Below are 16,166 nucleotides of genomic sequence, written 5' to 3'. Positions count from 1 at the left end.
TTCTTTTGTTCCATTTGCATAGGCATTTAGAAGTGCAGCAAAAATCTGTGGCTCTGATTCACAGATTACCACAAATCATTGCTAGCTGTGTGAGCACACACAAATTGCTGTGGTCTGTCATTACATTGAATGGGCTCAGCAACCACAGTTATAGTATCTCACAAAAGTGAGTACATCCCTCACATTTTTGTAAATATTTTATTATATTATTTTCACTTGACAACACTGAAGAAATGACACTTTGATACAATGTAAAGTAGTGAGTGTACAGCTTGTATAACAATGTAAATTTGCTGTCCCCTCAAAATAACTCCACACACAGCCATTAATGTCTAAACCACTGGCAACAAAAGTGAGTATACCTCTAAGTGAAAATGTCCAAATTGGGCCCAATTAGCCATTTTCCCTCCCCGGTGTCATATAAATTGTTAGTGTTACAAGGTCTCAGGTGTGAATGGGGAGCAGGTGTGTTAAATTTGGTGTTATCAATCTCACTCGCTCATACTGGTCACCTGAAGTTCAACATGGCACCTCATGGCAAAGAACTCTCTGAGGATCTGAAAAAAAGAATTATTGCTCCACATGAAGATGGCCAATGCTATAAGAAAATTGCTAAGACCCTGAAACTGAGCTGCAGCACGGTAGCCAAGACCATACAAAGGTTTAACAGGACAGGTTCTACTCAGAACAGGCCTCGCCATGGTTGACCAAAGAAGTTGAGTGCACATGCTCAGCGTCATATCCAGAGATTGTCTTTGGGAAATAGACATATGAGTGCTGCCAGCATTGCTGCAGTGGTTAAAGGGTGGGGGGTCAGCCTGTCAGTGCTCAGACCATACGCTGCACACTGCATCAAATTGGTCTGCATGGTTGTCGTCCCTGAAGGAAGCCTCTTCTAAAAATGATGCACAAGAAAACCCACAGACAGTGTGCTGAAGACGAGCAGACTAAGGACATCTATTACTGTTGGCATGTCCTGTGGTCTGATGAGACCAAGATAAACTTATTTGGTTCAGATATTGTGAAGCGTGTATGGTGGCAACAAGGTGAGGAGCACAAAGACAAATGTGTCTTGCCTACAGTCAAGCATGGTGGCGGGAGTGTCATGGTCTGTGGTTGCATGAGTGCTTCCAGCACTGGGGAGCTACAATTTGTGTAGAATTATAGGGGTCTGATAATGTTGAGTTTATATATATATATATATATATATATATATATATAGATAGAGAGAGAGAGAGAGAGAGAGAGACTGTCGCTTTAAGAATTTATATTATGCTTGATTTGCTTCTTTCCTTCTTAGATGGCTTGTTTCAATGCCTCGGAAAACGAAACTACAGGATATGTGACAACACAAACACTGATAAGAACCCAGAAAGCTGCTTAAAATGACCTCCTTATCAAAACCAGTCTAAACCGAACAAATATTGCTGAAATGTCTTTGAGAGTCACATGATGTAACCACCCATTTAACTGTTCCCTTGCTACTAAGAAGATATGAATGCTGATTGGACTAAACTATACAATCACACCTATAACACGCCTAGTGCTTATGCATATTCATAAAGTATATTTTGTTAAACTTGATGTTTTTAAGTCAGAGACACTTTCTTCTTCGTTCAGCCTGGGAGTACTGAATAATGGTGTCTGTTGTGTCGCTCCACTGCAGTGTATATAATAAAGCATCTATTTATCTTATCTTAAGATCTGGACTCACTATCTCATCATCTAAATGTCTTGTTTGACCCCTAAATCGGATTTAACAGAATGGTGCCTTTCGACTCGGATACCGTCCAGTGGGCTCCCGGTCAGAGAGACACGAAACTCACGTTGAGCAGATAAGTGGCCACGGTAAGAAACTGTTATTCTTACTTATGCTGCTCTCCGTAGTGAGTAATTAGTCGGTGTCTGGGGTCCATTGACTGAAGGAGTCTTATGCTGTTGCTGAGATGGTGAGATTAAGGTAAAAAAATTAGGTGTAAATTAGAGTAGAGTAATGTTGATGTTACACAGTTTGACCCATATAACTCCTTTACTTTACCTGTTGCAAAAATAATAGAGCCAATAATAATTATCAATGTTGATGTTTTGTTTCTATGCGTGGGGTGTCAATAGATTTATGAGACTTGTGAGAAGGTCTGACCAGAGGACTGTAGTAGTGAGCCTGTGTGGCGAGTAATGCCTGTGTGGCCCAGTGTAATAAAGTGCCATTTGACGGCTACTGTGTGTAGCCCGGAGAAAAAAGAAAAAAAAATTATAATATATATATATATATATATATATATATATATATATATATATGCATTTTTGGGTGATGACCCACAAATTGTTAGAGACTCGAGAGTGAGGACTCTAAAATGGGAGCATGGTTCTCCTGTGGACCACACGATGCAGGGAGAGGAAAAAAAAAAATGGCACAAGTAAGTCCTATGACTGACATGAAAGACAGAAAGATATGGACAGTGGTTAACAAATGACACCAAGACAAAACAGAGCTAATCTAATACCAGACGGAGTTATGATCAATGTGGGTTGTGTACGTTAAATTTTATGGCAGATTGACAGAGCTGGACAAGGTGATTAAATGTGTACAATATTGGATTTTTGAAAGTATGCAATGTGATAAAACTTTACATTAGTTATGAGCTTGTCAAAGTTTTCATAATGCATATCACTGATGGGTTTAGCAAAAGAGAATTACATCAGGCAATGCAAGTGTTATCTAAATGTTTAAGAAATGTTTGAGAAGCTACGTTTGGATGATTTGTATAATTCTAATGAGACAAGCCTGCTTACAGTTTCCTCACCTCACCCCTCCTTTGCGCTTGTGTGTCTCTGTGTAAGAAAGGAGTGAGGTGTTCTCCCCCCCCCCCCTCTTCACATTCCTGTGTAACTTTGTGTATTTGTAGAAAAGAGAAACAGGCAGTTTGCAGATATTTTCTTATAAACTTGTGCCCGTCTGAAGCCAGGGATTTTTTTAAAACCATAAAGAGTGACAGAGGAACACATTTCACTGGACAGATCATGCAAATTATTAGCAAGGACTTGGCAATTGAGCAGGCCTTCCATGCCCCTATCATCCTCAGAGTTCAGGTAAGGTAGAAAAATATAGTGGAATCATTAAAGAAAGGCTAGCTAAATTAATGCAGGAATGGAAGGAAGGGTCAGTAAAGAAACAGTGGCCAGGACTGTTGCCTCTGGTTCTTTACAGCATCAGGACTACCCCTACTTATAGGTCAGAGAACTTGAGCCCTTATGAGATTTTCTTTGGGGGCCCACCTAAGACAGGGTTGTATTTTTCACATTAGACTGCTGTAATGTATAATGATTATGATTGTCTAATACAAGCAACTAACTGTGATGCACAAGTTTCTTTTTGATTTGATTCCAGATCAAGTAACTGGAACACAGGATTTGCAACCAGGTGATTGGGTCCTACTAAAAGAACATGTGAAAGTATCTTTGGGACTAAAGTTTAAAGGACCCCACCAAGTCTTCCTGACAACTGCTACAGCTGTAAAGTGACGTGGATACATGCCAGCCATTGCGAGAAAGTACAGCTAATTTTAAAAGATGAGTAAACTACTTTTATGCCTTTGCTTGATCTTAGCAGTCAAGTCTATAGAGGAAAATCACCTGTACAAAATCACCTGTACAAATCACACATGCTAACAGGCATAAGGAGTAATTTTAGTAATTGCTAAATATGTTCACATAGGCCAGAAAAAGGCACACACCTGGTACCCATTTATTTTCATTTTGAGTTTAAGCAATACAAAGCTGCCAAAAATACTAGTATGTCTAGAAATACCACAAATGTTCCATTATTGTGAAAATACAGTTTATGCTAAATATAACTTAAGGCCTTTAGGAATATCCCCTTATTTAGTAAGGGAAAAATGTATACAATGTGACATTGTGATATGAAATATGACAAACCCAGATTACACTTTGTTTAGAAATGGTAAATTTTCATGAATTCAACAGATATTTTTTGTCCTCATAGGAATCATCGTTATAGGATTGCTTGTTTGTTTTTTTCAGGTGTGCTAAATGTGAAATACAAGGATTACTACAAAGGCAATTAGAACTGAGGAAGATGACCCCAAGGAATAGATAGAGTGTTATCAGATAGTCAGATTAGCAGATTCGTATGATGCCAAGATGGGTGATGCGAATGAGTAAAGATATGTATCCACATACACCCTAAGAAGAACTTTACTCCACATAGATGTGAAGAAGTACTGTGGGCCCTCTGGTATCATACTAGGTAGGGAAGATAAGAGAGAGGGAGAGAGAGCAAGAGAGAGAGAGCGAGAGCGAGAAAGAGAGCAAGAGAACACCAGAACGAGAGAGAGCGAGAGAATATGAGAACGAGAGAGAGCGAGAGAACACGAGAACGAGAGAGAGAGAGAACACGAGAGAGAGAGAACACGAGAGAGAGAGAGTGAGAGAGAGAGAGAGAGCGAGAGAGGGAGAACATGAGAACGAGAGCGAGAGAGAGAGAACACGAGAACGAGAGCGAGAGAGAGAGAGAACACGAGAACGAGAGAGAGAGAGCGAGAGAACAGGAGAATGAGAGAGAGAACACGAGAACGAGAGAGAGAGCGAGAGAACACGAGAACAAGAGAGAGCGAGAGCGAGAGACTCTGTCGTTTTAAGAATCTATATTATGCTTGATTTGTTTCTTTCCTTCTTAGAGGGGTTGTTTCAATTCCTCTGAAAATGTAAAGGATGAGCTGAACACACGAACACCATTGAAGTCTATGGGACACGAACATGAATAATCAAAAGTGCTAATTTTAAAGGCTTACATGCAAGTTATTGTCATAAAAAGTGTTTGGGGACCTGGGTCCTGCCCCAGGGGACATGGATCAATGCAAAAAAAAGTTTTAAAAATGGGAGGAGCAGTGATTTTAATAATGCTTAAAGTGAAACAATTAAAGTAAATTATCCCTTTAAATTTCATAGCTGGTGAGTGTCTATATTATGCCTGTAAAGGGGCGCATGTTTCCCGTGTTTAGAACAGTCTGTCAGCAAAATGACATTTCAAAAGGAAAAAAAAAAGTCATTTAAAACTACTCGCGGCTATTAATGCATTGCCGGTCCGACAATACACATAGAAGTTCATTGATAAAAACAGCATGGGAATTCCCCACAGGGGAACCCCGAACCAAAATTAAAAAAAAAAAAAAATGACGTGGGGGGTCCCCCTAAATTCCATACCAGGCCCTTCAGGTCTGGTATGGATATTAAGGAGAACCCCGACCAAATTTTTAAAAAAAAAATAGCGTGGGGTCCCCCTCAAAATCTATACCAGACCCTTCAGGTCTGGTATGGATTTTAAGGGGAACCCCGCGCCAAAATAAAAAAAACGGCGTGGGGTCCCCCTAAAAATCCATACCAGACCCTTATCCGAGCATGTAACCTGGCAGGCCGCAGGAAAAGAAGGGGGGACGAGAGAGCACCCCCCCTCCTGAACCGTACCAGGCCACATGCCCTCAACATTGGGAGGGTGCTTTGGGGTAGCCCCCCAAAACACCTTGTCCCCATGTTGATGAGGACAAGGGCCTCATCCCCACAACCCTGGCCAGTGGTTGTGGGGGTCTGCGGGCGGGGGGCTTATCGGAATCTGGAAGCCCCCTTTAACAAAGGGACCCCCAGATCCCAGCCCTCCCCCCTGTGTGAAATGGTAAGGGGGTACTTTTGTACCCCTGCCATTTCACTAAAAAACTGTTAAAAATTACAAGAGACAGTTTTTGACAATCCCTTTATTTAAATGCTTCTTTCTTTTATCTCCCTTCGGTTTCTTCATCTTCTTCTGGTTCTTCCTCCGGTGTTCTCCTCCGGCATCTTCCTCCACGGCATCGGCGTCTTCTTCCCTTCTTCTCCTCGGGCCGCTCCGCATCCGTGATGGCATGGAGGGAGGCTCCCGCTGTGTGACGCTTCTCCTCTTCTGACGGTTCTTAAATAACAGGGGACCGTGAGTCACCCCCTCTGACTCACGGTGACTTGACAGGACTTCCCTGTGGTGCTCAGATAAGGGTCTGGTATGGATTTTTGGGGGGACCCCACGCCGTTTTTTTTTATCTTGGCGCGGAGTTCCCCTTAAAATCCATACCAGACCTGAAGGGTCTGGTATAGATTTTGAGGAGGACCCCACGCCATTTTTTTTTTTTTAATTTTGGCCGGGGTTCCCCTTAATATCCATACCAGACCTGAAGGGCCTGGTATGGAATTTAGGGGGACCCCCACGTCTTTTTTTTTACATTTTGGTTCGGGGTTCCCCATGCCACTTTTATCAATGAACTTTTATGTGTATTGTCGGACCGGCAATTCATTAATAGCCGCGAGTAGTTTAAATGACTTTTTTTCCTTTGAAATGTCATTTTGCGATCAGACTGTTCTAAACACGGGAAACATACGTCCCTTTACAGGCATACTATAGAGACCCAGAATGCTAATTTGTAGTCCTGTGAGCCTCCAGGTAATTAACCAAATCTGGTCTCCAAAATAGTATATCTTTTCAAATGATCAGCTGCTAACGTTACGCTTGTCTCATAACAATGCAAAATAGTTAAACCAAATTGTACACAAGCTGCGCTTATCAAAATAAAAAATGAAATTTCCACTAAAATATTAATAAAGTGATATTGTGCTTAACATATACAAAATCTATTAATAACTATTAATACTATACTATACGTTAATGTGCAATAAATTTCAATGAATGAATAAATAGGTAAGAGTGCTCCAATAAGCCTGTGTATTGCAAATATTCCACAAAGCTTGTGCAATTTTCTTTTTTTTCTTTTTCTTTTTTTTTCTTTTTTTTTTTTTATAAATCTTTATTTTTCAAAATAGAAAATATCTTACATACACATAAATAAAAAACCCCTCCGGCAGAGAGGATCTTAATATATTTCATAACGACATCTCTTCATATCCCCCTAACCACCTTCTGGGGTTACCTCTCCCACTGAACCCCCTCCCCACCCCAACCTCCCCTCCGCTCCCCCACCCCCCTCGCCCCACCTCCCCGCAGACTCACGTCTTCTCTACCAGTCCTTAATAACCCTACCCTACTCCCCTTGAGCTATCTTGACATTACTTCCGCAAATTTCTCTGTTTTTTTGAAAGCCCCCCAAGGATTCCACTTCCCTTTTTCTCTCTCTTGGCTCCCATCTAGGTTTTCGTTCCTCTCAATATTCTCTAATTTGTAGATTTCATCTACTTTTATAATCCAATCTTTAATCTTTGGGGGTCCTGTTTCTTTCCACTTCTTTGGAATAACATTTTTAGCTGCGTTAAGTAGAATTGGTGTCAGAGAGGAATTATATCCCCTCTTCCCTCCCTCCTGACCATGAAACAGACAGGACCAGGGATCCAACCGAATACTCTTCCCTATTATCCCCTCCATCAACCCCGTCACTTCCTGCCAGTAAGTTTTGATTTTGGGGCAATCCCACCATATATGCGCCATTGTACCTATACCTCCGCTCTCTCTCCAACAGTTGGGGGGTTTATCTGGGGAAATTTATTCACTCTGGCTGGGGTCATATACCACCGGGCTATACACTTATAATTGCTTTCCCTTGATTTCATATCCACTGCTGTCGTATGCGTGGCCTTCAGAATACATTTTTCCATTTCCCCGTCACATTGAGATCCCAGATCTTCCTCCCATTTTCTGATGAATGGGGGCGTAACCTGTCCGCCCCTACTCATCAGAATTTTATACACCTTCGAAACCGTCCCTTTTAATTCCTCTCTAAGTGCCATTTTCTCTAATCCCCTATAGTTCGCCTCTTCCCTTAAGGGGCCTGAGAGGCTACTAATGAAGTGTTTTAATTGACTGTGCCTCCACCCATTTATTAATAGTGTCTCCCTTGATGTTTTTAATTATTCCAGTGGTTTTAATTTCCCTCTACTTATTATATACCTTATCTGTGTTCCCTTCTCAAGAATCCAATTACCTCCTATTACTTCCATTCCTGGGGGAAAAACAGGTTATTTTTTAAATAAATTAATGGTGAATTATAGCCCCACTTATTTAATTGGATCTGATCCCAAACTTTAAGTGTATGGTGTGTAATATAATGTGTTTCTTTACCTAGATTCCTATACTGTGGTGGATTCCAAATCATCTGGTTCAAACATACCTTACTTAACCCTATTTCTAAGTTCACCCATCTTTTATTATTGCTACTTTTACCCCACTCCAGTGCCCGTGCTATTGCAATTGCTCTATAATAATTTCTAAAATCGGGGAGAGCTAGCCCCCCACGTGTTTTCTCTCTGCATAACACCCCATGCGCAATTCTCGGTTTCTTGTTACCCCATACATATATATTTATTATCTCTGACAGGACCCTGAAAAATTCTCGGGGAATTGGGATAGGAAGCATCTGCATTTTGTACAGTACTTTAGGTGCGAGCACCATTTTTACAATGTTTATACGCCCCATCCAAGAGGCAGGGCCGTAAGTTATTCTTTTTGTTTCGGTTCTTATTTCATTTAGGAGAGGTATATAGTTTGTCTTAGACAGGTCGCCCCCAGGAGCCCGTTAGCCTCACTCCTAGGTACTTGATATTATCCCTGCATGGAAAATGGAAAACCTTGGCTAACCTATTGGCTTCCAGCTTATTTATGTTAATCTTTAAAGCTTCCGATTTTTCTATATTCATTTTGAAGTTTGATAGTGCACTATACCTCCTCATTATAGCTAAGATATTAGGGATTGATATTCTGGGCTTTGAAATATAAAAAAGAATATCATCGGCAAATGCCGCCAACTTGTGTTCCTCCTCCCCTACTTCACATCCACTAATGTCAGGGTGTCTTCTGATTACATTAAGGAGTGGCTCCAGGGCCAGGACAAAGAGGAGTGGGGACAATGGACATCCCTGCCTGGTGCCGTTCTGCATAATGAAACTGGTAGAGGGCATGTTATTCACTCTTACAAAGGCCGCAGGGTGGTTATACAGGATTTTTATCCTTCTTAACATTGCTGGCCCGATTCCCATTTCCTCCAGTGTGCTAAACATAAATCCCCAGTCTACCCTGTCGAACGCCTTCTCAGCGTCGATCGACAGGAGTAGCCCTGGGGATCTGCCTGCCTTAAGTGCCTCTAGTACAAGGAGAGACCGCACCCCATTGTCTCTTCCCTCTCTCCCAGGAACAAATCCCACCTGGTCCTGATGAACCAGGCCGGCCATTTTCTCCCTCAGTCGGAGAGCCAATACTGTCGCATATAATTTGGTATCTTCATTTAATAACGCGATCGGCCGGTAGCTCGAACATAGGGTGCGGTCTCTCCCTTCCTTGGGAATCAGTGTCACCGCTGCCAACAGGGCTTCCCCACACATTTCCTGGTCTCCAAGGCCGTTCCACATCTGGCATAGCCTTGGAACCAGGAGTTCCTTAAATTTTCTATAAAAGTTTGTTGTGAAGCCGTCCGGCCCGGGGCTCTTACCCCCTGGTGATTGCTTCAACGCTCTAAAGACCTCCTCTTCCAAAATTGGTCTTTCCAGCTCCAATGAGTCTATTTGTGACAAGGTGGGGAGGGCTGCATCTTTTAGGAATTCTCTTACCATTTGTTCCTTTTTCCCTTCCTGTTTTTCTTTTTGTTCCACTGCATAAAGGGAGGAAAAATAGCTTCGAAATTCCTCCGCTATTTCTCTTGTTGAGTATCTCATTTCCCCCTTTTTGCTCTTTACCCTCTCTATGTAGTTCTCCACTCTTTTCTTCCTAATAGTTGCGGCTAGGTGTTTCCCTATTTTATTCCCCTTTATATGGAAATCCTTACTGTTTTTATACTTTCTTTTGAGGGCTTCTGTTTCTAACAAGTCTCTCAGCTCATCCCTTTTTATTGTTAGTTCCCTTAGTACCTTTTTACCCGCTTCCTTGCTAGTTTTGTGAGTATGTTCGAGTTTATATATTTGTTCTATCAGTCCCTCTTGCTTTCTCACTCTTTCCCTCTTCTCCCCTGTACCAATTGAAATTAATACCCCTCTAATGTGGGCCTTAAAAGTTTCCCAAACAATTGTCGCCGGGACCTCCTCGGATTCATTAATGTGGAAAAACCCCTCAATCTCTCTTTGTACCCTTTCAGCAACATTTTTTCTTTAAGAGGAATTCGTTCAGCCGCCAGGTGTATGGGATCCTTTGAAGGCCCTTGAGCACCAATGTCATAACTACTGGCGCATGATCTGACAGGGTCTGGATCTCGATCTTTGATCCTGTCACAGAGTCTAATAGACTATGATCAACTAAAAAATAGTCCAGCCTTGAATAGGTCACATGCACCTGTGAGTAGAATGTGTAATCCCTCTCCTTGGGATGCAACACTCTCCACACATCAATCAGTTGCTGGGCTTGTAGTTTCTTCCCAATTCTGGCACATCCCCTTTTGTCTTCCCATTGGGAGTCAGCTGACCTATCCAAGGCTGGATCTAGGCAAAAATTTAGGTCACCCGCTAGGATATCTTCCCCTTCTTTGAATTCCTCCAATCCGATCAGGGTTCGGGCAAAGTACCCCATCGGGTCTCTATTTGGACAATATATATTTACCAGTGTATACATTTTTTCATTCACTTTTATTTTCACAAACAGAAATCGCCCTTCTGGGTTTACTCTCTTATCCAATAAAGTAAATTTTATCCGTCTTGAGAATCCGATGGCCACTCCCTTTGCCCTTTTGGATGGGGAATCACCATATATCCATAACGGGAGACCTTTTGATGACAACTTAATACCCTCTTCATGCACTAGATGTGTTTCCTGCAGGAAAGCTAATTCCTGACCCATTTTCCACCTTTTCCCTGGTGAATTGAGGCCTTTCACGTTATATGATAGGCATCTAATTTCCATTACCACCCAACGTTATATCTGCCCTCATGTCCCGTAGAAAACCCTTTACTTTTCTCTGAGTAGGCCCTCCACCTTTGCACAAGGAAATACGAAGATTAAGACCGAAAAAACATAGGTAAACCGGACAAAAAGGGAAAGGGAGGACCCCTAAGCTGTGTCCCATGTCTGGGGATGCAAGGAAATAGGTAAAAAAGAACACACCTCAGGACCGTGGCATCTCCCATGTTACCTTCACGCCAACAACCCCTCGTATACAGGGTGTTGCTCCCACCGTGGGGCTAAGAGGACCCCCTCCCCCCACATCACATGGAGTTGAGGGCGGAAAAAATTTCATAGTACATGTATCCTATCTTTGAATCACATTTTTAGCCTTGTAACCCCCATCTCCCCACACCCCCCCCCCCCCATCCCACCCCCCCTCAAAAGGACCTTCCCTCCAAGTCCTGTGGAACGCTAATGTTTAAGTTTGCACAGAAGTCCTGTAAGTCTTCCATCCGTTTTAATCTGAAGCTTCTCCCCTCTCTTATTACCAATAGTGAAAATGGATGGCCCCAACTATATTTCAAATTACCCTCCCTTAGAGTGTCCAACAGTCGTTTTAGTTGTCTTCTCCTTGCGAGGGTTCTGGCTGACAAATCTGTGAAGATTTGAATGTCTTTGTTGTTATACTTCAGCGACTGGACTCCTCTCAGATTTTTCCAGATCCTTTCTTTTTCTTCATAATGATGGAACCTCACAATCACATCCCTGGGATAGTCTTCTCTGGCGTTTGCAGGTTTTCTTATTCTATGAACACGCTCTATTTTAAGCTCCTCCTCCTTATTTCTTCCCAATACGGGATTGAAAATTTCCCTCATTACAGAGAACAGGTCTTCCCCTCCCTGTTCTGGGATGGCTCTAATTCTAAGGTTTTGCCTTCTGTTTTGATTTTCCTGCTCTTCAAGTTTAAGGAGCATTTCCCTGTGATCCGATTGCAGGTTTTTGACTTGTATTTTCAAGTCCTCAATCACTGTCGCATGCTGCTCCGTTAAATCCTCCACAGTTTCCACTCTTTTCAGTAAATGTCCCAGATCTTCTCTAACATTTAGGATCTCTGCCTTCAGCACGTTCTCTAATTTAATAAACATGTCCTGAATCTCTACTTTTGTGGGAAAAACCTCCATATTTACTTCTGTATTAATTTCTGATTCAGGTTCTGGTGAGGCTATTGATCTGGAGTTATTTCCTGTCGCTCCCTTATTTTTATTGGGGTCTTTCTTTTTATCTTTTCCACTTTGTTGTTTATTTTCCATACCTGGGCTTCTAGCTTGTGTTTCTGTCATGTATTTTTGGATGGTACTTGTATTTAAACTGTCTCTGGGTTTTTATGCCTCTGCAGCTTTAGTGGTGTTCTACTTCTCTCACCTTCCACTTTTCTTGTGTGGCTTCTCAGGTCTCTTTGCTCCACTCTGAGCCCCCTGATTCTGCTCTCCTTATATTCCTGCAACAGGTAGTTGTACACTTATAGTACTCAGAGGTTTATTTCAAAGTCCTACCTGGTGTTGTCCTGTAGCAGGGGTCACAGAGCCGAAATTCCCTCTCCTGCAGGGCTGACAGGGGACGCTCCTCTCTGATACCAGCGTTCCAGAGACTCCACAGCTTACTCGCAGGATGTTTGTCTTTCTATGCTGGAGAACGAAGCTTCCTGAATCCCTTTCCCCCTGTAAACGGGGGGTGGGAATGAGGGGGGTGAGGAAAGGAAGAGGGGGAGGGGTGTCTCAGGTCCTTCCTCCGTGCTTATCTGGGGGGGGGGGAGCGGGGGAGCGGGTGGAGGTACTTCGGAAGGCGTCTGGGGGGGACACCGGATCCGGACCGGCTTCAGATCCTAATAAGTGTAGGATTTCCGAGGATCACCTTCCCCGTACTGCACGGACTGCTGCTGCTGCCATCACTGGCTCCAGGCTCGAGCTCCGGTTCTGCTCCCCTCCTCGTTGCCTACTGACTCTTAGCTGTTAGCCGCTTCCGTGCTATTGAGGCAGCTGTCTCACGGGCTCAGCGTGGCTCTCACCTCACGCTGTCTCCCTCACCATTCTCCTCTCCTCCTCTGTCCTCTACCTCCCCACTGCGGGGCTCCTCCCCTACCCCTCACACGTACTCTCCTTGCACAGGGGATTTCTGCATCCCTATGCAGGCACAGCTTGTGCAATTTTCAAACATTAATACATAATTTAACACAAACATCCATGCGATTTAGTGTTGCATCCAAGCATATCAGTACTGCATCTATGCAATATGGTGTTAGTGCAATGTTTGAACAATAAAAAGTAAAAAAAAATACAAAAAACGCATCCATGCGATTTGGTGCTACATCCATGTGATTCTATTCAATTCAGTGCTGTGTTGCTGTGCAATGATTAAATTAACAGTCCGATTTAGTGTTGCATCCATGCATTTCAGTGCTCCATCTATGCAATTTTGTGTTTGAACATTGCACTAACAATAAAAAGTTAAAAAATACAAAAAACCGCATCCATGCGATTTGGTGTTGCATCCATGTGATTCTATGCAATTCAGTGCTGTGTTGCTGTGCAATGATCAAATTAACAGTCCGCAGATCTTCCACAATCCATTCATGTGTTATTGTGAACACAAACTAAAGTGCTGTGCGCTCATACAAGTGCTCCCCCCAGGTGATAGCCCCTCACCTTAGGGCGTGGGACCTTGCAATTAAGCTTGGTCAGAATGCGCCTTAGAACCTCTCTGGGTTCGATGTTATATGCAGGGTCCTGGATAGATTTGCACTGGTGCCTCTGTTCCTCACAGCAGTCCCATTTGTACCTCAATATATCAACATAAAAAGGACTTCATGGTGCAGTATGTATTAAATTTATTAAAATCATAAACAAATCCCGCAATGGGTACGCACAGTAACAAGGCGCTTAAGGGCGCCACACTAAAACAGCAGAGACGAACGGGCAACAGCGGCCGGTATGGGGTGGCGTGCTAATCTGTCCCAACAGGTTGTATGAAGATATGAAATACCCCTTGTATTGAACACGCGTAGGGGAAGGGGACAGGACGGAACGTTATACATACAACCTGTTGGGACAGATTAGCACGCCACCCCATACCGGCCGCTGTTGCCCGTTCGTCTCTGCTGTTTTAGTGTGGCGCCCTTAAGCGCCTTGTTACTGTGAGTACCCATTGCGGGATTTGTTTATGATTTTAATAAATTTAGTACATACTGCACCATGAAGTCCTTTTTATGTTGATATATTGAGGTACAAACGGGACTGCTGTGAGGAACAGAGGCACCAGTGCAAATCTATCCAGGACCCTGCATATAACATCGAACCCAGAGAGGTTCTAAGGCGCATTCTGACCAAGCTTAATTGCAAGGTCACATGCCCTAAGGTGAGGGGCTATCACCTGGGGGGGAGCACTTGTATGAGCGCACAGCACTTTAGTTTGTGTTCACCATAACACATGAATGGATTGTGGAAGATCTGTGGACTGTTAATTTGATCATTGCACAGCAACACAGCACTGAATTGCATAGAATCACATGGATGCAACACCAAATCGCATGGATGCGGTTTTTTGTATTTAACTTTTTATTGTTTGAACATTGCACTAACACCATATTGCATAAATGCAGCACTGAAATGCATGGATGCAACACTAAATCGGACTGTTAATCATTGCACAGCAACACAGCACTGAATTGAATAGAATCACATGGATGTAGCACCAAATCGCATGGATGCGTTTTTTTGTATTTTTTAACTTTTTATTGTTCGAACATTGCACTAACACCATATTGCATAGATGCAGTACTGCTATGCTTGGATGCAACACTAAATCGCATGGATGTTTGTGTTGAATTATCTATTAATGTTTGAAAATTGCACAAGCTTTGTGGAATATTTGCAATACACAGGCTTATTGGAGCACTTTTACCTATTTATTCATTCATTGAAATTTATTTCACATTAACGAATAGTATAGTATTAATAGTTTTTAATAGATTTTGTATATGTTAAGCACAATATCACTATACTATAGACACCCCCCAGGTATGTAATTTAAAGGGATATTACACTTTTATTGTTTCACTTTAAGCATTATTAAAATCACTGCTCCCAAAAAAAAACGGCCGTTTTTAAAACTTTTTTTTTGCATTGATCCATGTCCCCCTGTGGCAGGATCCAGGTCCCCAAACACTTTTTATGACAATACCATGAATATAAGCCTTTTAAAATTAGCACTTTTGATTTCTCCCATAGACTTTTAAAGGGTGTTCCGCAGCATTCGAATTTGCCGTGAACACCCCAAATTGTTCGCTGTTCGGCGAACTTGCGAACAGTCGATGTTCGAGTCGAACATGAGTTCGACTCGAACTCGAAGATCATCCCTAGTGAGGACACAAACACTGATAAGAACCCAGACAGCTGCTAAAAATGACTTCCTTATCAAAACCAGTCTGAACCGACCAAATATCGATGAAATGTCTTTTTTTGAGAGTCACATGATGTACCGATTTAACTGTTCCCTTGCTACTAAGAAGATATAAATGCTGATTGGACTAAACTATACGATCGTACCTATAACACGCCTAGTGCTTATGCATATTCATAAAGTATATATTGTCAAACTTGATGTTTTTTTTAAGTCAGAGACACTTTCTTCTTCATTCAGCCTGGTAGTGCTGAATATCGGTGTGTGTTGTGTCTCTCCACTGCAGTGTATATAATAAAGCACCAATTTATCTTATCTTATCTTATCTGGACTCACTATCTCATCATCTAAATGTCTTGTTTGAAGACCCCTGAATTGGATTTAACAAGTTCATTTAGGGAAACATGTACTGTGACATACTGAAGCAGAGCATGATCCCCTCCCTTCAGAGACTGGGCCAAAGGGCAGTATTCCTACATAATAATGACCCCAAACACACCTCCAAGATGACCACTGCCTTGCTAAAGAAGCTGAGGGTAAAGGTAATGAACTGGCCAAGCATGTCCCCAGACCTAAACCCTATTGAGCATCAGTGGGGCATCCTCAAATGGAAGCTGGAGGAGCGCAAGGTCTCTAACATCCAGCAGCCCTGTGATATTGTCATGGAGGTGTGGAAGAGGACTCCAGTGGCAACATGTGAAGCTCTGGTGAACTCTATGCCCAAGAGGGTTAAGGTAGTGCTGGAAAATAATGGTGGCCAAATAAAATATTGACACTTTGGGCCCAATCTGGACATTTTCACTTAGTGGTGTACTCACTTTTGTTGCCAGCGGTATAGACATTAATGGCTGTGTGATAA

Source organism: Aquarana catesbeiana, linkage group LG05 (assembly GCF_042186555.1).
Source record: "Aquarana catesbeiana isolate 2022-GZ linkage group LG05, ASM4218655v1, whole genome shotgun sequence".
NCBI classification, from domain to species: Eukaryota; Metazoa; Chordata; class Amphibia; order Anura; family Ranidae; genus Aquarana; species Aquarana catesbeiana.
Note: the sequence above shows the minus strand (reverse complement) of the source record.